The following is a 24337-nucleotide window of genomic DNA, read 5'->3' on the forward strand; positions in this document are numbered from 1 at the left end:
GATATTCTGTTCATCCAGGAGCGACGAAGATGTATCATGATCTCAAGATGATATATTGGTGGGATGGCATGAAAAGAGACATAGCAGAATTTGTAGCTCAATGTCCAAATTGCCAGCAAGTAAAGATCGAACATCAGAAGCCAGGAGAATTATTGCAAGCAATAGAAATTCCTACTTGGAAATGGGAAGTGATCAATATGGATTTTATTATGGGATTACCTCGTTCCCGAGGCAAGTATGATTCGATATGGGTGATCATAGATAGATTCACGAAAGCAGCCCATTTCCTTCCTGTCAGAACCACCTACTCAGCGGAAGATTATGCGAGGTTGTATATCAAGGAGATTGTGAGACTTCATGGAGTTCCGATATCCATTATCACAGATAGAGGGGCACAATTTACAGCTAAGTTCTAGAAATCTTTCCAAGAAGGTTTGGGTACTCAAGTAAGGCTCAGCACGACATTTCATCCGCAAACTGATGGACAAGCCGAACGTACCATTCAGACCTTGGAGGATATGCTAAGAGCATGTATTCTAGATTTTGGTGGTAGTTGGGATGACCACTTACCCCTTATTGAGTTTGCGTACAATAATAGCTACCATTCCAGTATCCAAATGGCTCCGTACGAAGCTTTATATGGAAGAAAGTGCAGGTCTCCAATTGGATGGTTTGAAATCGGAGAAGTACAGCTAATAGGCCCTGAGTTGATCCAACACGCAGTGGAAAAATTCAAGGTGATCCGAGATCGATTGTTGACAGCCCAAAGTCGCCAAAATTCTTATGCGGACAACCGCCGGCGAGATTTAGAATTTCAAGTTGATGATTGGGTATTTTTGAAGGTGTCGCCAATGAAAGGTGTGATGAGATTTGGCAAGAAAGGAAAGTTAAGTCCTCGATACATCGGACCCTATAAAATTATCCGCAAGGTGGGTCAAGTAGCTTATGAATTGGACTTGCCTCCAGAACTTGAATTAGTCCATCCAGTTTTCCATGTCTCAATGCTCCACAAGTGTATTGGAGATCCTATGAGGATTGTGCCAATAGATGATGTTCAAGTGACAACAAAGCTAGTTTATGAAAAAGTGCCTATTGCCATACTAGACAGGCAAGTACGGAGACTTCGGAATATGGAAGTAGCTTTAGTTAAAGTCTTGTGGCGAAATAACAACCAAGAAGAGATGACTTGGGAGGCAGAAGAGAAGATGAAATCCACATATCCGCACATATTTCAGCCTCCGGAAGAGATCTATGATGAGACATCGAGCTTATGAGGTATGTATGTTATCGGTTATGCATATGGGTCGTGTGTGACCAACTTATATTGTTATTGTGTTGTGGCCCAGTGAGGCAATGTTGTTATGGGTTGTTGTGACAGGATGGTAATGTCGTATTACAGGGGACACTCTAGCGAATTTTTTCTAGAATCGCCGATGACTTAACATTCGAGGACGAATGTTCCAAAGGGGGGAAAAATATTACACCTCAAAAATTTTCCGTTAGCGTACAGTGAATAGACTAACGAAGGGCATGATGTTTAATATGTTGTGACAAGTAAGAAATAGCAATTAATGGTCCTAATTAAGATTTTCAAAGACATTCGAGGTAAGAGAAGAAAGTTGCTAAGTAAAGCGAGTCATATGTTGTGTGTCGGACAAGAATTACGAGTATCGAGTTAATGACGTTCTAATGATGCATTGGGAAAGAGTTATAACGTCCCTTAGATTGATGTTGAAGTGTTAAACAAGTGTTAAGAAGGTTCCATAAGGATTGGAGATTAAACGAACGACGGAGAGCATTTCTGGGAGAAGGAGTTATACGACCGACTTATACGGTCCGTATAAGGGGCCGTATAACACCCATCAGAGTTGGTGTCTGGCCAGTGGTGAACCACGACCATTTACACGGACCGTGAAATGTTCCACGGACCGTATAAGTGTCCGTGGAAGTCCCGACGAGCTGAACGAGTTCAATTATATAAATGTGGTCTCACTTCATTTATTTCATTTCCACACACTTCTTCATCTCTCTCAAGACCTCTAGAAGGGTCCATACACTTCATCCATAAGAATTCAAGGAAAATTGATGATCAACTTCATCAAACCAACAAGAATCAAGATTGTGAAACACATTAAAGTCATCTAAATCAAGAAATCCCATTGGAAGTGAATTAGGGTTTTGGTGCAAGAAGAGTATCTCCACTCAAGGCTTGTTACTACACTATCTAAGGTACGATTTATGGTATTTTCATGATGTTTGAAGTATTGAAAAGTTGAAACACTTGGATTGTAGTAGAATATAGAAAATGGGTCATAAATGTGGGGATAGTGTCATTGTTGAGCCATAACTTGGAATGAATCATGGATATGGATATGTTATGACTATAAGTAGATTATGAATGCTATGTAGAACATGGAATGAGTATTATATGTGAAGAAACATGATAGTGAACTATGATCATGATTTTGGAGAATTGAAGGGAAATCGTGAAATGTGAATAATGTAAACGAATGACGATTGTTGTTTATGATATTGTGATTGTTGTTATGAATGTTTGGGAGTTGATATGAAATATTGAGGAAGTCATATAAACAAAGGAAATGCTGCTCAATTTTCTCTAGCTTTAGTAAGCACGTCTTTATAATTGTTTAGCTAATGTCGATACGAATTCTCTTGAAGGTAGAACGTCTGCATTAAAGGAGAACGAGCAAGCAATAGAATAATTAAATGACAAAGGTATGTGAGGCTAGTCCTTTCTTTCTAAGGCATGAATCTTATGACATGAATTTCCTTCTTTTTCATGAATCCCCTATCTTCAAGAAAACTAAGAGTCCTTGTTCGTAGATAGTCATATGAGATAAGAAGTACACTATGAGTACGATAATGATGATGATAAGCTTAAGTCTAAAGATTCTAGAGATCATGATATGATGTGCCTACAAAGATAATGTTGTTAACTATGATCTATTGATGTTTTCCTAATGTGCACTCACCTTAAAACGTTAGTCCCTCCAAGTTGAGATATAACGATTATGATTACTCCATAATGTAATCGGGGGTTGACGACCTTATGTCACCCCGACATAGCTATAGTTGCCTTTAAGTTCTAATGTATGTTCTGATGATAAATATATAATGATGCTAAGTTATGATAAAACCATAATGCCTATGAAATGAATAATAATGATAAGTCTATGATATGCACGATGATATGATTCCATTGTGCCTAAATGGCCGGACATGTAACCGCTACGGCGGGCTGCTAGGGTTCCACCGTGCCTGGAAGGCCGGACACGAACACCACTAGTGGGATGCTATGGTTCCACCGCGCCTAAAAGGCCGGACACGATCACCACTAGTGGGCTGCATATGAGGGTTACCCGGAGGCGGGTTAACGATGATGATGTATGAATGATATGATGATGTATGTATGATAAGATGATGTATACGCGATGGTTACTCATATGATATGCTACGTATGATATATGTATAAAACGTATCCATTCAAGAGTACGTAGGTTATGTCTTCATCTTATGCCTTATGATTTCTCTATTATGTTCATTTCATTCATGCCTTACATACTCAATGCAATGTTCGTACTGACGTTCGTTTTCTTTGGACGCTGTGTTCATGCCCACAGGTAGACAGGAAGGCGATCCAGACTCGTAGGAGCTATTAGCTGATTGAGAGCACTCCATTTTCCGGAGGTGCCGTTGATTATTCTTTTGGTATATATATATATATATATGTATATGTATGTTTTGGGCATGATGGGGTCCTGTCCCGTCTATATGTCTAGTACTCTAGTAGAGGCTCGTAGATACGCATGTGTGGGTAGTATGGTCTCACAGTTTCTCATCATATGTATATGTATATAGATATGTATATTATTTTGATAGCCGAAGGGCTCACGTATATAAAGTGCATATGTTCAAATGAAAATAGTTTTCTATGATTATTAGCATACGAGATATGAATGAAAGCAGATGAGTAATAGGATGAGTGGTGCTCGGTGGTTAGCCCCGGGTACCCGTCATGGCCCTAGTCGGGTCGTGACAATTCAGGTACCTAATGACTCAGACTTAACTAAATAAACAACATGGGAGCTTGAATAAGTCATCCTGTACGTCACTTTAAAAGGAAGGCATATCTGGCATGGGCTAAGCCTCGGGCTCAAGAGTGAAATTATTATATATCTTAAGGCTAATAATTATTGTTTTGCTTTGTCGTTTCAAGATATGACAAGTTTACCACTTGATGTCGTGACTCACAAATTAAGCATAGATTTCAGCTTTCCTCCACTGGAGCAAAAGAAGTAGCCCCTAGGCGAGGTCCATAATAGAGGAGATAACTAGGTTGATTAACATAGGATCCATCCGGGAGGTTAAGTACCCAGATTGGATAGAAAATATAGTCGTAGTACCAAAAAAAATAAAAGAAATTTTGCATGTGTATTGATTACAAAGATCGAAATAAAGCATGCCCGAAGCACTCGCTACTGCTACTAAACATTGATAAAATGATTGATGCGACGGCCGGACATGAGTTAATGTGTTTTCTTGACGCATACTCCGGGTATAACTAGACAAAGATGCACCAAGAGGATCTAGAGAAAATATTATTCATCACTAACTTTGGCACTTACTGCAACTACGTGATCTTTGTTTGGACATAAAAATGTTGGGGTAGCCTATCAAATATTGGTGAGCAAAATGTTTTGAAAAACAAATTGGTATACCATGGAAGTTTACATCGATTATATATTGGTCAAGAGTCTTCATGCTGGAGATCACTTAGGTCAATTATAGGTAGCTATCCCTACTTTGAGGAAATACCACATGAGGCTCAACCTGGAGAAGTGCGCACTCGAAGTTGGATTAGGGAAGTTGTTGGGTTTCCTTGTCTCTGATAGAGGAATTGAGGTGAATGTGGACAAAATCAAAGCGATTGAGGACATTCTGAATGACTTGGATGATGTGAAGGCGGTGCAACAATTGACCGGTAGATTGGCGGCAGTTAGCAGGTTCATATCCAGGTCATCCGAGAAGTATCATAGGTTCTTCTCATTACTAAAGAAAAAGAACGACTTTAACTGGAAAATTGAAGCGTCAACAGACTAAATAAATACCTGTCTTGACCACCATTGATGTCAAAACTCAAGGATAGTGTGCAACTTTGGGTCTACCTGGTCGTTTCCAAGGTCGCAGTGAGTGTGGTGCTAATTCAGGAAGAAATATGTAGGAAGTTTCCCATTTATTATATTAGTACGATATTGACTGGGGCCGAAACTCGATACCCATAATTAGAAAAGTTGGCCTTAGCTCTCGTAGCAGCCTCTCGCAAGCTTAGTCCATACTTCCAGTGCCACCCTATTGCCATTATGACGACCTTCCCAGTGCAGAACGTCTTACACAAGCCTAAACTCTCAGGGAGCTTGGCTAAGTGAGCGGTGGAATTAGTAAATTTGACATTGAGTATGGACCTCGAAATGTGATAAAGTCTCAATGTTTGGGCGATTTGTGGCAGACTTCAATCCGGGGATGGTGTCTTGGGCAGAATAGAAAGCCATATTGATATCGTGGACTCCCCCGATCTCTGGATCTATACACGGACGGGGAATCAATTGTTAAAGGAACTGGACTAGGCATAGTCCTTTATACTCTATTCGGAAGATAGGCCATACATAGTGTTCCACTAACCAATAATGAAGCCGAGTATGAGGCTATGGTTACAGGTCTTGAGTTGGTCAGGGACTAGATTCCGAGGGGATAGAGATAAAATGTGATTCTTTGTTGGTAGTCAACTAGGTCCATAGGATTTTCAAAGCTAAGTATGAGCGAATGTTGAAGTACTTGGAAAAAGTTTTGAAGCTGCTCTCCTGATTCCAAGAACGGACGATAGTGCGTGTGCCCGAGGAAGAAAATTGTAACGACCCGTTTAGTCATTATAGTCCCTTTGGCACTTTCGCCACTTCCGAGTGTTTATTGACTCATTTTGACCCGAGGTTGACTTTTAGGGAAACAGACCTTTTTCAGAGTTTCGTCAACTTTGAGTGATTCGAATGATTGTTTAGAACTTATATGTATGATTGGTTCGGTTCCCAATGCATTTTGATGCATTTCAAGACTTTGGATAAGAAATGGGAAGTAGGCACCGGTGGTTGACTCGGTCAACGAGACCTCCGTTGAAAATTTTGAGACCACGAGTGCGTTTGTAGCATATTTTTGTACGGGTTTAGGTGGTCGGATTATGAGCATATGACCTCGGGAATAACCCAGAAATTTGATGGATGACTTAGAGAATTTGGCGATTTCTGGTGTCTGGTTCCCGCAACGGCCGCACCAGAGACACCCCAGCGGTGTAGTGACCGCTGGGGAGGTCATGAGTAAAATGGGCCTCACCGCTGTAGCGGTGTCCCAAACGCGGCAGCGGTGCCGCTGTAGCGGCACTCCCTTCGCCGTGGCGGTCACGGGCAGGGGAATTTCATTAAATGTGTCTTAAAATAAGACTTAGACCCTCATTATGTCATAACTCGATATTGGAGCTTGGGAAGGAAATTTGTTCTTGGGGATAAATAGAGGAATTTCTTGGAGGTAAAGCTTTGTCTAATCACTTACTTCTCTTTAATCATTATCATCTTAGAATCATCCTTTCCCTTTTCAATCCCTTAGACCTAGAATTTGAAGAAGGGTTTTGGGAGACTTCTTCCTAGGGTTACAATTGATAAAATTGATGATGTTAATACTAAAATGTGATGAATTTAAGCTTAGTAACCCCATATCTTCCACTCTCAACGTTGAATTTCGGATTTGGGGAATTAGGGTTCATACCCAATTTGGGGGTTTTACTAGAAATCAGATTTGGGGATAATTCTTGAGCTAAATAAACAATTAATGATTGCGTTATGATTACCTAGGATTCAATTTGGTATTTTACCCGTGAATTTCCCGTTTGGCCCTTGTTGGCCCGTTTCCCCAATTTATAGGGTTAAATTGGACCTAATTGATATCATATCAATATTAGTATCATTATTCATGATTTCTACTTTAGAATTCGATTATGCTTAGACTACTTTGGTTCTGAACTTCAGAGGAAGGGCAAGGCGATAGAGTCGCTTATTGGTGTTGTAGTTCGGTAGTCCACGTAGGTTATGATTTACCTTTGGTGAGACTTAGTATAGTGAATCACATATTTAGATTATGATATCGGAGACATCATGTGAACCTTCGGGTGTGAAGTTAGGATGGATATCGCCTTAGGTTGGGCCCTGATGTGTGTTAGGACTAGCCGCCCCGTTATATGTGTTTGATTGTTTAATTGTGTTGGCTTGATGCCATGTGTAGTTGGTAGATAGCGAATATCGCTTGTTGTCCTGATTTGGGATAGGATTGACATACCCGTTGTTGGTATTTGTACTATGATACATTATTGGCGTACCCACTATTGGTACTTGAGTTATTGATATATGTTGGCATACCCACTGTTGGTATTGTGATGTGATATATTGTTGGCGTACCCCGTTGAGGTACTTGTGATATTGAGCTTACTTGTTAATGATTGACATATGCATTGCCGGCATTCTATCATATTATCATGCATGGCTGATACCCGGTGATGATCCTCTTGATAGGTCTTTAAAGGTCTAACATACGTGCTTCTAGCATTCCTTGGAAAGCTAGAAAACGAGCTCCATCAGCTTATTCATCTCAAAATGGGGGGCTTACTAGAATGACCTATCTTTCCTAGATCTCTCGGAATGCATCGATCTTCAGGTATCGGTAGAGAACCAAGCATTTAAGCCTGAAAATTTTCCGTAGATAGTTTATATAATTCTTTATAATTGCAACACCCATCTCAGCTATAGGTTCATCCTCATTCTTGACTAGTGCCACCAAATTGTCTTACACGAGTTTACTCCCTATTATTTTCTTCACCACTACCTCTCGCTTTCAGTTTCTCATTTAAATCCATCTTACTGCATTTACCTCGCGATGCGGCCTTAATTCCTTCCTGTTTGAGTACTCTACGCTTGCAATTCTCGTATCACCCATACACTTTCTCTTCTAAACGATCATACATATTTGTTCCTCTTCATTGTAGGTCGCTATCGTCAAGTATTAACATGCTTTCAAATAGTTCGTCTCCATTGCAATCCTCTTCTATTGTTAACTCCGCATCCTTTCATTAGCAAGACATTACCAAATTCTGAGTCAATTATTGTTTTCTTCAAGGCTTTCCCTGTACAATGCTTCCCCAATCGTTATGCGACATTGGAACTTCGCATCCATGTGTCTTGCTTGCGGTGGCTATTCCACTTGAATTCCCGTCTTAGTCCATCATTCACTTCTCCCTCTAATCCAAATCTTACTCTCGTCGCCTGTATCTCCTCATTATGAAATCATTCACATGAGCTCTTATTGTATGCAAATACCATTTTGTTGCCATGGCTATTAAACAATGAAGGAATTGTCTTTACCTCAATGTTTCTTTTATTACTTCTATCAATACCCATAGACCGTCCTATATGTTCACTATTTCCATTGATGTAACTCATAACCGCTCTATACTCCCTATGCCAAATCGTCCCCAAGCTCGCTCTCTCTTGGCTCACCTTTCCTCAATAACCTTTCCCTGGGACCTTTACCGTGTAACCCACCGGGATGCAATTCTTTGTTCTTTGTCCTAACATACGTATAAAGTCAGTCCATTGATCATTCACAACCAAACCTTGTTCCTTCTTTTGTCTTAACCCTCATCCTTTCCTCAAATGATTTCATTCATAGGACTATAACCCTAAACCTATTTCAGAGTACCATTGGCTTCTCTTTTCTCTCAGAACACCATCTTTTGATAAAACTGTAACTCAAGGTTCAACGTCAATCCCTCTACACTCTTCTCCGATCAGTTCACACTGCTATAGGAGTATTGTACTCTGTTATCCCAACATATTAATAACGGGGTAACACATGGTCCTTTTAGAATTCTTTGTATAGATGTTGTGTAAACTCGCTCTTCATGCATAGGATATCTTACTCGACACTTGGTTCCATAATTATCGTCATAAATTAATTAGCCACAATGTTCGTACAACATGATTAGAAATTTCTATCACTTCACGACTCCTGATTACATTCCCACTTAATGTTAGAATATCCATAGGGTTTAATTGTCTTCCACCCTCAGTTTATCGAGTTACTGCTCTAGTGGACTTCCCTCCTATTTGCCTCGCTCCTACCCTTCCTTCTTTGTTTCCAACACTTCTACTACGCACATCGCATATACCAAGCATTCATCACTTGTCATCCTTTTGTTTCACCGATCAATCTTATCTTATTTTCGCTTTCCCTCATATCTGTAATAGCAATCCCTATCATATAATCATTCGAGTAAATTCCTCGATATATAACCTGAACCATAACATAGAACACAACTGCGGTCATAAGGTTACCCAATTTCCAGGCAATGAGCTTTTGTGAACACAACTCTTTTACTCTCTTTCCTCGATGTCTCACCGAGGTCCATAAGGCTAGCTTATAGTGATATGAAAGTTTTCCTCACACTATAACCATCAGGTGAAGCCTAGCTTAATAATCTGATTCGGCGTATCATGCATCGGCTTATACGTATACATCAAGTTTATCTCATAACTTAATGTTCCCCAAAACGAAGAGAGTTTGCCAAATTTTCTAACTTACAACTTCTTCTAGAGTGCTTATCCCTTTAATTCTCCTTAGTGTGTAAAACTTCTTTCTATCCCAAGCACTTCACCTCCCCTTCTCATGTTCCTTTTTCCATCCTAACTTACTCATCATTCACTTAGCTTAATACGTACTTATTATGTTTATTCCACATTTAACTACTAACTCTGTCCTTAATCACTCATTGCTAGGCCCTTTTCTTGCTTCTCGCAACAATCCTGCCTACAGTTCCCACAACTTCCTTTAGATTCCTGGAAGAATTTTGGCAGAGTTTCCTTTATAAACATAACAATCCCGAACCTGCACACAGCCCAAAAAACACATCCCATTCCCTAAAGGCCACATATAGAAACACATATAATATACAGCTCAGCAGCACAAAGCTGACTATTATAAAAGAATTTAAGTAATAGGGCTTGTCTCATAAGTTGTACCTGCACACTCTTTCCAGAATTCCATTGTACATATTATGTCAGTCAACTCTCTCTTCGTGGAGGTTTACTTACTCATAAATCATAATTCTAGCTATCACTAGGCCACTAACAGTCATAGACATCTCAAATAATTGATTTGGCTCGGGTTTCAACCCAATACACTCCGCAACACAAGGAGTGATATATGACAGCGTAGAACCCGAATCAATCGATACTTATACACCATAAGAGAGTACTGACAATATACCTGGAACAATATAAGGAGGAGACTCAAGATCCTATCGCCAGCTAGTAGATAGGTATGATGCTGGGATCCACTCGGACTGGGCGTTCCTCCTCAGTCTTGTCACGACCCAACTGGAGGGCCCGAACAGGCACCCAGTGCTAACCCACCTGGGTACCTTTTATCGTACTCTCATATTCACATCTAGGTGAGCCACATAGCTTACTCATAATTTATATGCATCAATAATGCTAATCTCGTTGGGCAACAACACATTTATATCATCATCAATAACAATGCCCATATCCATATACACAAGCCGACGAGGCTATCAAAATGATATACAAAATATGAGCCGACAAGGCTAAGGACATCTAATCATACACAACTGTCTATGAGCCTCTAAGAAGAGCAGAGTATGTCACATCATATAGGCGGGACAGGACCTCACCATGCCCATAGGTATGTACACAAAAGAATAATACCAAAAGCTGTAGCTCCGGATGAAATGGAGCTCCTCTATGCAGTCCCTGAATAAGTCTCTCTGTCCACCTGCAAGTATGACACAGCGTCCACAAAAAAGAGGACGTCAGTACGAATAATGTACTGAGTATGTAAAGCATAATCAACATCATAATAGGAGCATAAGAAATAGCATAAGATGGGAGAATCAGGAGATAGTAGCCATCGTCGTAATTATTTACTTGTTTTTCATAGGGACCTTCCATTTCTAATGCATACTCGTGTACATACATATATAAATACAAATATCCATATCTGTATCCATATTCGTATCCGTATTCATATACATATTCGCATCCATAGCATACCCGACCATGAAGGTTCGGTGGTTTCACATACCCGGCTATGACAAGGCTTGGTGTCGTACATACCTTGCCCTACCAAGGCTCGGTGTTATTCGTACCCAACTGCAGTGGTGTGCGCGCGATAGGTATCACACCCGGCCATAGAAGCTCGATGTTACATAATAGTCATACATACTTAGACACGTATACATAAAAGTCCATAAGTATCATCAACATCATTTCCATCATCGTTTTCATTACATCTATCCTTATAGGATCAACTATCATATAAAGGAAGTACTAGTATCGTGAAAGTATCGAGAATCATGAGCTTTGGTACTCTTAGAGGTAGAGTCATTTATAAATCATTATGGAACTCATGAAAGGATATATATATATATATATATATATATATATATATATATAGCAAGGGATCCATGCCTTAATGAAAGAAGAGTTAGCCTTACATACCTCGTTGTCTTCTTAACTATTTAACGTTCACCGTTGAAGCTTGAATAATCTACATTTAGAAGGATTCATACCATGGTTAAACCTTAATGATACTCCTAAATTCAAACTAGAATAATTCATGACCTAATGAAAATTGGGCAGCATTTCTCCTATTTCGTCAACTTCCACCATATCACAAAACAACTCTCAACAACAACAATAACATCCATAATACACTCATAATATCATAATCAAGTGATCACACTTCATTAAGCCTTCAAAATTAGTCCTTATGTTTAACTTATGCTATCAACTTCATACCCATTTTAGCACATTTTTATATAATGCTTCCTCATCACCATTATTACCTTCCATAGCAAGATTATATCCATATCATACTAAGAATCATAACTCAAGTTAGCTTACTACTCAAAAACATCATAAAAACTACATTTAGAACTCATCTTCTACTTTCTCCTTCTACCCAAGTTGTTCAACAACTAAACCTTCATGATAACATGTAATAAGTATGAAAACTAAGCTTTTTATCTTATAAGAATGAGCTTTGGAGCAAGCTATCAGCTTATATGAAAACCCTAGCTACAATATCCAAAGAATTCTTGGAGTCTACTAACCCTAGCAAGACTTCTAACACACGGGTATCATGATTCTTGCCTCTTGATATTTAATCTCCCTTGGATATTGGGTTAGATTAGTTTATGGAGTTGAAGAGAGGGTTATTAGAGAGCTTTTGGATCTGATTTGGTAAAATAAAATGTCCAAATGAAGTGGAATGAATTATATAAAGTGGAACTCAAAATCCAGTCGGGCAATTCTGCGCCTATTTTGACGGGCCGTCAAAATTCCTACGGACCGTCAAAATGGTCCGTAGAACTGCCCAGTCAAATATGATTCATTGTAACCATTTTACACTGGGCTGGTCCAGTTTGACGGGCCGCAGAAGTTTTTATGGGGCGACAAAATTCCTGCGGGCCGTCAAATGGTCTGCAGAAATTTTCTGCTCAGACAGTCTGTCTTGAAACACCCATAACTTTTTACTCCGACGTCACATTGACGAATGGTTTGTCGCGTTGGAAACTAGACTTGATGAAATTCAATTTCGATAAAAGACACACCATAACTCCTCATATTATATGAGATATGCCTCCCCCAATCTGGACCAAAATCCTGTCCGAAAATTTTACCAAAGTTCCTACAAACTCCATTCCTTTATTTGCTTGTTCTTAAATCCTTCCATGGCTCATTTCATGGGCTTAAACCCCCATCACCATAATATGGGGACGTTTAATCTCATATATCCTAAGGTAACTCCCATTTACACAGTAGGATAACTAATGCCTAACGAATCTCAACGGACGAAACTACGAGGTGTAACATTCTCCCCCTTTTAGAAACATTCGTCCTCGAATGATAGACTCTTGGGGATTCTACAAAAGTTTCGCCAGAGTTTTCCCTATAATATGGCACTACCATTCTGTCACAGCAACCCAAAATATATATCGCCTCACAGGGCTACAACAACACATTAACAACCATGGCCACACACGACCAAGAAAACATTGAACAAAGCATCACATACATGGGGGCAATGGCGTCATTGCCTGAGTCTCCTTTGAAGGTGGAAATAAATGCGGGTACCTGAACTTCATGTCTTCTTCTACTTCCCATGTCATTTTCTCTCTGTTATTATTTCTCCATGCTACATCTTTGATTCTGAGTCTCCGTACTTGCCTATCTAGAATGGCAATGGGAACTTCTTCATAGGATAATTGCTCTGTGACTTGCACATCATCTATCGGTACAATTCTAGAAGGATCTCCAATGCACTTACGAAGCATCGATACATGGAAAAGCTCGGATGGACTGACTCCAAATCCGCAGGTAGGTCTAATTCATAAGCCACTTGGCCTACCTTGTGTACAATCTCATAAGGTCCAATGTACCGGGGACTAAGCTTGCCCTTTTTGCCAAATCTCATGACGCCCTTCATTGGCGACACCTTCAAGAATACCCAATCTTTCACTTGAAATTATAAGTCTCTTCGACGATTATCTGCGTAGGATTTCTGACGACTCTGAGCTGTTAATAATCTATCTTGTATAAGCTTGACTTTCTCTATAGCTTGATGGACCAAGTCTAGCCCTATCAATTTGGTCTCTCTTACTTCGAACCACCCAATTGGAGATCTACACTTTCGCCCATATAAAGCCTCATACGAGGCCATTTGGATGCTAGAATGATAACTATTATTATAAGCAAATTCAATAAGTGTTAAGTGATCATCCGAACTACCTCCAAAATCCAATACACATGCCCGTAGCATATCCTCAAGAGTCTGAATGGTACGTTTAGCTTGCCCATCCGTCTGTGGGTGAAATGTCGTGCTAAGGCTCACCTGAGTCCCCAAACCTTCTTGGAAAGACTTCAAAAAATTGGTTGTAAACTGAGTCCCCCTATTGAAGATAATAGAAACTGGAACACCGTGAAGTCACACTATCTCTTTAACATAAAGCTTTGCATAGGCTTTTGCTACATATGTAGTTCTAACTGGTAAGAAATGAGCTGACTTCGTGAGTCTATCCACAATCACCCATATAGAGTCATACTTACGTCGAGAACGGGGTAAGCCTGTAATGAAGTCTATGTTAATTACTTCCTATTTTCAAGTTGAATTTCTATAGCTTGCAACAATCCACCCGGCTTTTGGTGCTCAATTTTCACTTCCTGACAGTTAGGACATTGAGCTACGAATTCCGCTATATCTTTCTTCATCCCCTTCCACCAATATATAGATTTAAGATCATGATACATTTTCGTTGCTCCTGTGTGAATAGAATAACGGGAACAATGAGCTTCTCTCAATATTTGGTGGCGTAATCCTGCAACATCAGGAACACATAACCTGCCTCGGCATCGGAGAACTCCATCTCCAGAAATCTCAAATGATGATTTCTTCTTCTGAAGGAGTGTATTTCTGTAATGAATTAGCATGGGATCTTTGTATTGACGCTCTTTTACTTCCACTACTAGTGACGAGACCGCTGCATTTTGAATAATAGCTCCCATAATGCCTGAACATCACATAAACTTCCCATAGATCTATGGCTAAGAGCATCAGCCACCACATTTGCTTTCCCGAGATGATACAAAATATAAACATCATAGTCTCTCAACAATTCCAACCATCGCCGTTGCCGTAAATTCAATTCTTTCTGGTTGAAGATATACTGAAGGCTCTTATGATCTGTATAAATATCAATGTGAACACCATTCAAATAATGTCTCCACATGTTCAATGCATGAATTACTGCAGCCAATTCAAGATCATGGGTCGGATAATTTTTCTCATGTTTCCACAACTGTCTTGAAACATACGCAATCACCTTACCATGTTGCATCAACACATAACCTAACCCAACGCCTGAAGCATCACAATAGAAAACATAACCTTCGGATCCCTCTGGAAGTGTCAGGACTGGGGCAGAAGTTAATCTATCATTTAGCTCTTGGAAACTACATTCACAAGCATTTGTCCTGTAATAACCTGCTAAGCCCAGAAAACTACGGACCTCTGTAGGTGTTGTGGGCCTTGGCCAAGTCTTCACCGCTTCAATCTTTTGGGTATCTACCCAAATACCATCAGCTGAAATAATATGCCCCAAAAAGGTCACTGAGTTCAACCAAAATTCACACTTAGAAAATTTAGCAAATAACTCGAGTTTCAAGAACTCTAAGAACGGTACGCAAACGATTTGCATGTTCTGCCTCAGACCTAGAATAAACCAGGATATCGTCAATAAACACAATCACAAATAAATCTAAGAAGGGCCTGAAAAAATTGTTCATCAAATCCATAAATATTACCGGCGTATTAGTTAGCCCGAATGACATTACCCGGAACTCAAAATGGTCGTATCTAGTTCTGAAGGCTGTCTTAGGAATATCTTTCTCCCTAACTCACACTTGATGATACCCGAATCTCAAATCTATCTTTGCGAACCATTTGGCGCCTTGTAGTTGGTCAAACAAATCATCAATCCTCGGAAGAGGATATTTATTATTGATTGTCACCTTATTTAGCTATCGATAGTCAATGCACATTCGCAAGGTGCTCCCCACGGGGATGAACTATGCCTAATATAGCCTTTCTCAAGCAAGTCCTTCAATTGTTCCTTCAACTCTGCGGGAGCCATTCTGTAAGGAGGGATAGATATAGGCTTTGTGTCTGGTAGCACATCAATAGCGAAATCAATCTCCCATTCAGGAGGGAGACCTGGAAGCTCTTCTGGGAATACATCCGGAAACTCATTCACCACGGGGACAGACTGAAGAGTTGGCGATTCAACTTTTACATCTTGAACTCGAACTAGATGGTAAATACAACCTTTGGCGATCATTTTTCTTGCCTTGAGATAGGAAATAAATCTACCTTTTGGAGACGCAGTATTTCCTTTCCATTCTAAAACTGGTTCTCCCGAAAACAGGAAGCGAACCATTTTCATTCTACAATCAATATTGGCATAGCAAGAAGTCAACCAATCCATGCCCATGATAACATCAAAGTCCACCAACGGGTGTAGATACCTCAAAAGGTTTGATCGATTCCGGTTTGACCCCAAACTGACCCGCAATATATGGAGTAACATATGACAACGTGGAGCCCGGATCTATCAAAGCATATACATCATGAGAAAATATCGATAATATACCTGTGACAACATCAGGAGAAGACTCAAGATCTTAGTGTCCAGCCAAAGCATAAATACGATGCTTAGGACCACTAGAACTGGAAGTTCTCCCTCTACCTCTACCATGGCTGACCGGCACCTGTGAACCTTGCTCTATAGGGCGTATCGATGATGAAGACCCGGCTGCCAATCCTGAAGGCTGGACTCTACCCCTGCCACCAACCGAAGGGCAATCACGCATGATATGGCCTGGCCGACCGCATGTATAGCAAACCTCTGAACCTAGTCGACACTGGCCCCAATGTAACTGCCCACACTGGGAACACCATGGAACGGGTGGCCTAGCCTGACCCGAATCACCCCTGAACTGTGAACCAGAAGCCCTGAAACTCCGACTCGGCCCGGAATAAGTAGATCTATCAAATCTCTGGCCTGTAAACTGTGGAGGCGCACTAGTCATAGAATGGCCTGAATGCCTAGAAAACTGCTGTCTTGGCCCGCCTCTAAATTCACTTATTGGACCTGAAAATCTAGCCCTCTTGTTATGCCCTCTATCATGCTCACGTTTACTTCTTTGCTGTTGTTGGCTTTCTTCCAAATTCTGGGCATGGGCTTGAATGCGTGAAATATCCATGTTGTCATGAAGGGACGCAGTCAAGAACCTATCCAACAAATGGGCCCTAGGTCTCTCACAAATCGGTGCACGCGATCACCCATATCCGCTACCATAGCCGGAGCATACCTAGCCAAAGAATTGAAGCGGAGACTATACTCTAAAGCACTCATACTTCCTTGCCTAAGATTTATGAACTTACCGGCTCTATCTCGCCGAACCTCTGGAGGCAAGTAGTGTTGGAGGAAGGCATCCACGAATTCTTGCCATACCGGGGGAGGTGCATTGACTCCCCGTGAAGCCATCCAAACTGTGTACCAATGAACCGCGACATACCTTAATCTATAGGATGCTAACTCTGCTGATTCAATGTTCGAAGCTTGCATTAACTGTTATATCCCGCATTTTGCGCATTGGGACAATCCGGTTTAACTATGATAAGTTAGGGACAAAACCATTTCCGGGATATGAAGTCGGGACTTTCGACCTTCGATTTCGTTTTAAGACCTAAATTGTTCATGAATTTGTTGGTATGGAACCATTAGGAAAATTTGGGACCAATATTGAAATATTTGAAAGTTGGCAAATCATGAAAATTTGGCTATTTGGCCATGTGGCTTGGAGTGGTGCCCACACATTTGTGGCCAAATTTGATTGGTCCTGTCACACCCCGATCTTACTAGGGTGTGATGGGCACCCGACCCCGTAACCGGAGCCGAGCGAACCCACTGACTCTACTACGTACTGATTTTTTTTTGAATCTCGACGTCAAGTATACATAATAAGATTTCTAAAATACTCTGTCGATGCTTTTAAATCAAATAAACCATGTAACTGTACACGACTTGTATCGTAGTACAAACTGACCCCCGAAACCTCTGCAAAGTCTCTAACTTCAATCAAGATATCATGGCATAGCACGCTGACTCGGCGACACTCCAGAGCGAACGGAGCTCGCCAACTATGCTGGAACATCTTCTATGCTACCTCAGCTCATCTGGGTGTACCTGCGCGGCATGAAACGCAGCCCCCGAAGAAGAGGGGTCAGTACGAACAATGTACTGAGTATGTAAGGCATAAGTAATAACATTGTAAGAGATATAAACATGAGTAAAATAGGATATCATATCGTGAGGTAAAGAGAATAACCTGTACATGTGAACAATAACTGCATGGATACATAGAACATCGCATCCGATAGTAGAGTAACCTGTGTATCTGAGTGCCCCTGGGGGCGGATGCCATGCATGCTAAGCTGCCTTTGAAAAATATTTCTTTTCATATATATAGAAAGCACAATATGATAATTTGCCGAGGCGTCGGCAGCCGATCCATTTAACCACAAGTGAATATATATCCCGCGTCCGGGCATCCCGCGTCCGGGATGATATCTAGTCAAGTACGGATACATGTACCGTGTATAACCCAGCGTCTATAGCGCTCTGCCACGCTCCCATCTTCCCCATATACATATATATATACATATATACTATACCATAGCATGCAGGGGAGCCCAAGGAAATAAAACTATAACGATATCGGAGTGACGTAAGGTCGGTAACCTCCGATTTTATTATGGAATAACCATGGGCGCTTTATCTCACCTTGGAAGAACTAATACTAAGGCGAGACCATTAATGGAGAGTAACTTCATGAACAAGCATAGCATAAGATCATAGGACAACGTTTCATATACTTTGGAACCTTTAAACATAAGATCATTCTCATCATAGTCGTCATAATAACATTCTTATTTCTGACATCTTTATTGTCATTGGGAAATATAGCCTTGGCCTATTTGTCATATACTTCTCTCATCTCTGGCATCACCATTATCATCGTAGAATCATAGTCGTCATTCTAGTCATTAAAACTTTCAATATCGTAAAACTTGGTTTTTGAAGAAAAACGAATATTTTGGAAAACATTTGTAAACTTTTAGGAAGAAAAATCACGCTTTGGGGTCAAGGGTTTAATTAAAATAGTTATTGTTTTGTAGTCGGAATGATGATCAAAAACCTTCATTGACTATAGTACGGAAATAAACTTAATGAAACATTAAGAGGGAATCCCGGAATAGTGGGCCCGCCTCGGTTGAATGAGGCGGCGTACACAACTTACGTGTAATACGTTCCGTGATATTACTTAGGGAAGTCTTAGGGTAATCGAGTCTTACTCTTGCAAGTTCTAGGGGGTTTAGATCTTCCTTTCACTATTCATGAGCTTTGGGTTCAATTCTACTGAGTGAATAGTAGAAAATTTCAACCACGGATTTCTAGAGTTAGGAAAGTCCCCGAGGCCCGTGTTCAAGCCTACTACATCTAAGACATGCCAAAGAAGGAAAGTGAAGTCTTACATACCTTTTTTCGCCTTGTACGCCGCTCCAAATTCAGCTTCCAAGTTCGCCAGAATCTACATATTGGTCACATTTACCAAATGTTAACTTGTGCATCTAAAAGTAAATTCTCGAAGTAACACTTGTCTGCCGAAATTTCGGCAGCATTTCCCTTGTAAATACTCCATCCCACCAAGCTCAACTTGGCTAATTTCAACAACAACCCGAGAATGGAACTCGGCCACAATATCAACAATCTTACTAACAACATTCCATTCATATTCAATTCGTATGACTTTCAAAACGATTCAATTTACATAATGTTCCAACAACTTAATTCTTTCTTTCCAACCCATAAACTATATCAACAATTCTATATGTTAGCAACATCATTTTCATCAATACAAGAAGCTATATTGAATTCACATTATCTTGCAAATCAGCCCACAAACAACTACAACTCCAACTTGAGCTATTTAACCTTCATTTTCATCACCTAATCCACAATAAACAACAACCAAATATTACAAAAAATTGGTTTAACATGGCAGCCCCCACACGGCCTAATCTTCAACATGCATAATTTCCATGAAGTCCATTCATTTCAACATGCCAAACATACACAAACCATCTATAATACATACTCCAAACATGCTAAATAAGTTAGTTTTTCACTTCTATATTATGCTACATATACACGGCCACAACCTCCATTCCACAACTTCATGAATTTCATCCGTTTCAACATAGCACAACACACACAACCATCCATAAAACATGTAGAAAAGGATAGAATCTTACCTTTTTCCTCAACCTTTGCTCTCGGCTAGAACATGCATCCTTGCAAAACAAATGGTTTTCCTCTTCCAACAACTACTCCATATGATAGAGGACCTTCCACTTAGTATAAAAACTTGAAGAAACAAAATTTTCTTGAAACATCTCCATGGGGCTGGTTCGGCCAGCCCCCTTTTGCTGATTTCTCCTTCTTCTTTTTCTTTTTCTCATGTTTTCTTGAAAGTTCTAGGAGCAAAATGATGAGAAATGGTCTTCTTGACCACTACACACACATACATATTTATTTATTCATGGCACATGGCTGATCATGTGCAGCCCCCTTTGGACGTTTTTCTCCCTTTTTTTTTTCCACTTTTCTTCAATTTTCTAGATTTTTCTTTCCCTCCAAGCTTCTTGAATTTTCTAAATTAATAAAGATGACTTCCATGATTAATCATCTTATAATCACATGCATTTTGTATCCATGTGGGCCATATTCCACCTTAAATCTTTTTCCCAAGTCATGCATAACAATTTCCAAATTTGCCCTTGATAATCCATGCCACTAAGATTATAAGCGACTTGCGCATTCAAACGAAACCGGAAAATATAACTTCGTTCTTAACTTCCCGCCATTAGCTCGAAATATTCAAATGCAAAAATGCGAGGTGTAACAGGTCCAACCCATGTGTGGGCCATGGACACTTGGAAAACATACATATAAGCTCAAAAGATGATCTAGTAGTCATCTTTCTTCATTTTCTCATACTTAGAAAAATCAAGAAAGTTGAAGAACAACAATAGCCACTCTCGGCCAAAAAAAAAAGTGAAGATCAATTTGAGCCATCCCAAAAATATTTCTTTGATGCAAATCCACTAATTGGAGGTCCCTAAGTAACGTGAAAGTGTTGTTTGGGTCATCAAACCATCCGTTGTGTAGGTCGCAAACCCTAGCCTATTTGTGAAGTTGAAGAAGAAAGGTAAGATTTAATCTTGTTTTATGTGTTATAAAGGTTGTATGCATGTTGTGGTATGTTAAAATGGATGAAAATCATGAAATATGGCATGTTGGAGTTGAAGCCGTGTGTATGAGGTTTGGCAGTGTGATGTGTGTGTTGTGTTTAAGTGATGAGTTAAGTTCTATGTAGCATGTTTAGTTGTGTAGTGTAAAGAAATGAATAAGAATCATCAATATGTGTATGTGGGTATGTGGCCAAATGTAACCTCTTATGTGTGGCAAAGAATGAATTAATATCGCTTAGTGTTTTAGTTGTTGTCGTTATGAATTCTATGTTGGAAATGAGAGTTTAATGATTCGAATTGATGTTGTAAGTGTTGCGGGCTGATTTGAAGGTCATTGTGCATTTGATGTAATTTGTATATTTATGAGAATGACATTGTTAGAGGGTGAATTGTTGGTGCAAATCATGATTTGGAAGTGAGGGATGGATTATAGTTGTGTTCTCGGGTTTGGGGACTGTTTTCGGGTAGATTGGAACAATTGTTGGATTGTTGGAAATATTGTATGAATTGTTTAAAATGTTCTTGAATGTTGTTGGTATGGGTTTGGGTTGGTATTGGAATGTATGAGCGATAATGTTGGCTTGAATGTAAGCCGTCGAATTGAAATAATGAATGTGGTTGAATGATGTAAAAGAGGGTTATTAATGTTATGTTGCCTTTCGGATTGATTATTGATGTTGCTAGGTTGGTTGTTGTTGTTGTTGGTGTTGATTTGGCCGAGTTAAATTCTCGGGGTTGGTGTATTTACAGGGGAATGCTGCCCAAATTTTTGTAGAATTAAAGGCTAATTTGGAATTAAATGCCCAAATGTCTATAGCTAATGTTTGGCATATTATGATTTATTTATAGACCTTGGGCAGCCCGAGGCGTAGGTTGGAATTAGCTTTTGTTTGGATTAGCGTTGAGAACGATCAAGGTATGTAAAGCGCAACCCTTCCTTCTTTTGGCATGCCTTAATTGTAAATAGGCTATGATACGAGTCTCGAGGAAACTCTACTCTCGCGATCCGACCATGTCTGTGATTATTATTTGTTTCTTGGTCTTCGTATGCATGATATGATGAAATATTGGCCCTATGTCTTTTGTATGACTAAGTTTCAAAAGTTGTATAAAAGTTTGGTTTTTATAAGAGTTTTGTTCCTAAATGATTCCGAAAACTACGAAAGTCCGTAACTTTCACAGGCAGAACCGGATCGCTTCGATATGCTCAAAAATGATTCCATGATGTATGATGACTATGTTTTCCATAGGCGGGCCCGCTCGGGTCGACACCCGTTCGTGGGTCCGCGACTTTCCTTATGTACTTCGACTATTTTTGAAAGGATATGATATGACTATTATTCCAATTTCAAGTACGAGCAGTTTACCTATCTTTTGAGTTTGTAATAGAGATTCGATAGCATATGATGACCATGATTTTCGTAGGCGGGTCCCGATTGGGTTGACGCTCGTCCGTGGGTCCCGCGATCTTCTTCTGTATAATTCTGATGGTTTTTGAAAGAATTCAAAATGACTACCTTTCCGACCCTTGAGTATGATTATATATTTGTCTGTTGAGTCCGACATAATGATTCCTATGCATATGATTTTGATACATAACCTTGGTTTTCGAAGTTCGGTTTGATATGTTCCCGAGCGATATGCGGAAGGAAATCTGATTTGACTACTGTTTTTGGCTCATAAGTGAGGGTTCATTTCGATTAACCTATTAAGTCTTTGAAAAGGGTTTTAAACTGTATTTGGTTACTTATGATTCTGCTTGTGCATTCTGTTATTACTTCTTTCGCCGAGTCCCGGGCCGGTTGTGATATCGTGCGCACTATGTGATGTTGACCGCTGGGTACCTGGCCGCGGTATATGTATATGTGATATTGCCGCTGGGTTCTTGGCCGCAGTGTGTGTATATGTTATATTGTCGCTGGGTTCTTGGCCGCGGCATGTGTATATGTGACGTTGGCCGCTGGGTACTTGACCGCGGCATGTGTATATGTGATTTTGACAGTCTGTATTATGATCAGTCGGTTAATGTCAGCCTATATGATATGTTTGATTTTCCGTATATATGAGACAGAAATGTTTTTTTCAAAAGAAAGCGAAGCATTTTGGCATTCTGGTTATCCTAATTGTCTTCTGAACCCTTTATGTATGATTTGGATGTCAGATGTAAGTACGTTGGTATTCGAATTATTATGCTCGCGTTCGGTACACTTTACTTCGGTTATGACTTCATTTTCTGTACTTTCTGCTTTGCATACTCAGTACATATTCCGTACTGACCCCCTTTCTTCGGGGGCTGCGTTTCATGCCCGCAGGTACAGACGTACAGTTCGGTGATCCGCCAGTCTAGGACACCTATCCTGCTGTTGGAGAGCTCCCTTTATTCCGGAGCCTACATTTTGGTATATATTCTCCCGTTGTGTATGTATTTGTGCATTCAGGGGTACGGCGGGGCCCTGTCCCGTCATATGACTCGGTTGATCTGTACTAGAGGTCTGTAGACATAGATGTGGGTTATGTACAGTTTTGTTCGGATGCGTTGAGTAAGTTGTGTTTGGGCGGCCCATCCGCCGTGGCAGCCTTGTCGGCTGCGTGTATGTATGCTTTGACATGTTATGTATATTATGATAGCCTTGCCGGCTTCTGTGCAGTATATTGGTTTGTATGCGTCAGTTTGGAGCCACGTTTGATTTTTATGAATGTATGAGTTGGTTGTATGCCGAATCTGGTTAATGAGCGCGTATGGGTACCCAGCTCGGGCACTAGTCACGGCCTACGGGGTTGGGTCGTGACATTAACCGAAGTGTCCTCAACATCCATCCCATCAGTGCAGGGGCCTCGTTCGGCTTCGACCGAAGAATTTTGGAGGGTTGACTAATAAAATCACGGGCTGCACTATGACCCTATCACCTTGCCGTACCTTGCCGGCGAGTACGGCGGCAACCGACGAGTAAGTAAATGAATGGCCTCTTTTACATCTTGGCCCGACGCATCCGATCAGGTGGAGCCGGAGGTGCCGGAGTCGGGGCCGAGGCGCCTCATAATCCTTTAAATGGGTACTGAGTGAGATGACTGAGATTGAACCGCATTCTGGGACTCACTTTCCTCTACAACCATTAGTGGTGCTCTTTCAGCCCGCCTTCCTGCCATTATCTTGCCCTTTTGGGCTGCCGTAGCTTTTCTCTTCACAGGCATTTCTGAAATATATAATTCACGGGTAGGGAAAAAAATTGTTATATCATGGCACTATCGCACGATCTTATGAAAAACG

Source organism: Lycium ferocissimum, chromosome 5 (genome assembly GCF_029784015.1).
Source record: "Lycium ferocissimum isolate CSIRO_LF1 chromosome 5, AGI_CSIRO_Lferr_CH_V1, whole genome shotgun sequence".
NCBI classification, from domain to species: Eukaryota; Viridiplantae; Streptophyta; class Magnoliopsida; order Solanales; family Solanaceae; genus Lycium; species Lycium ferocissimum.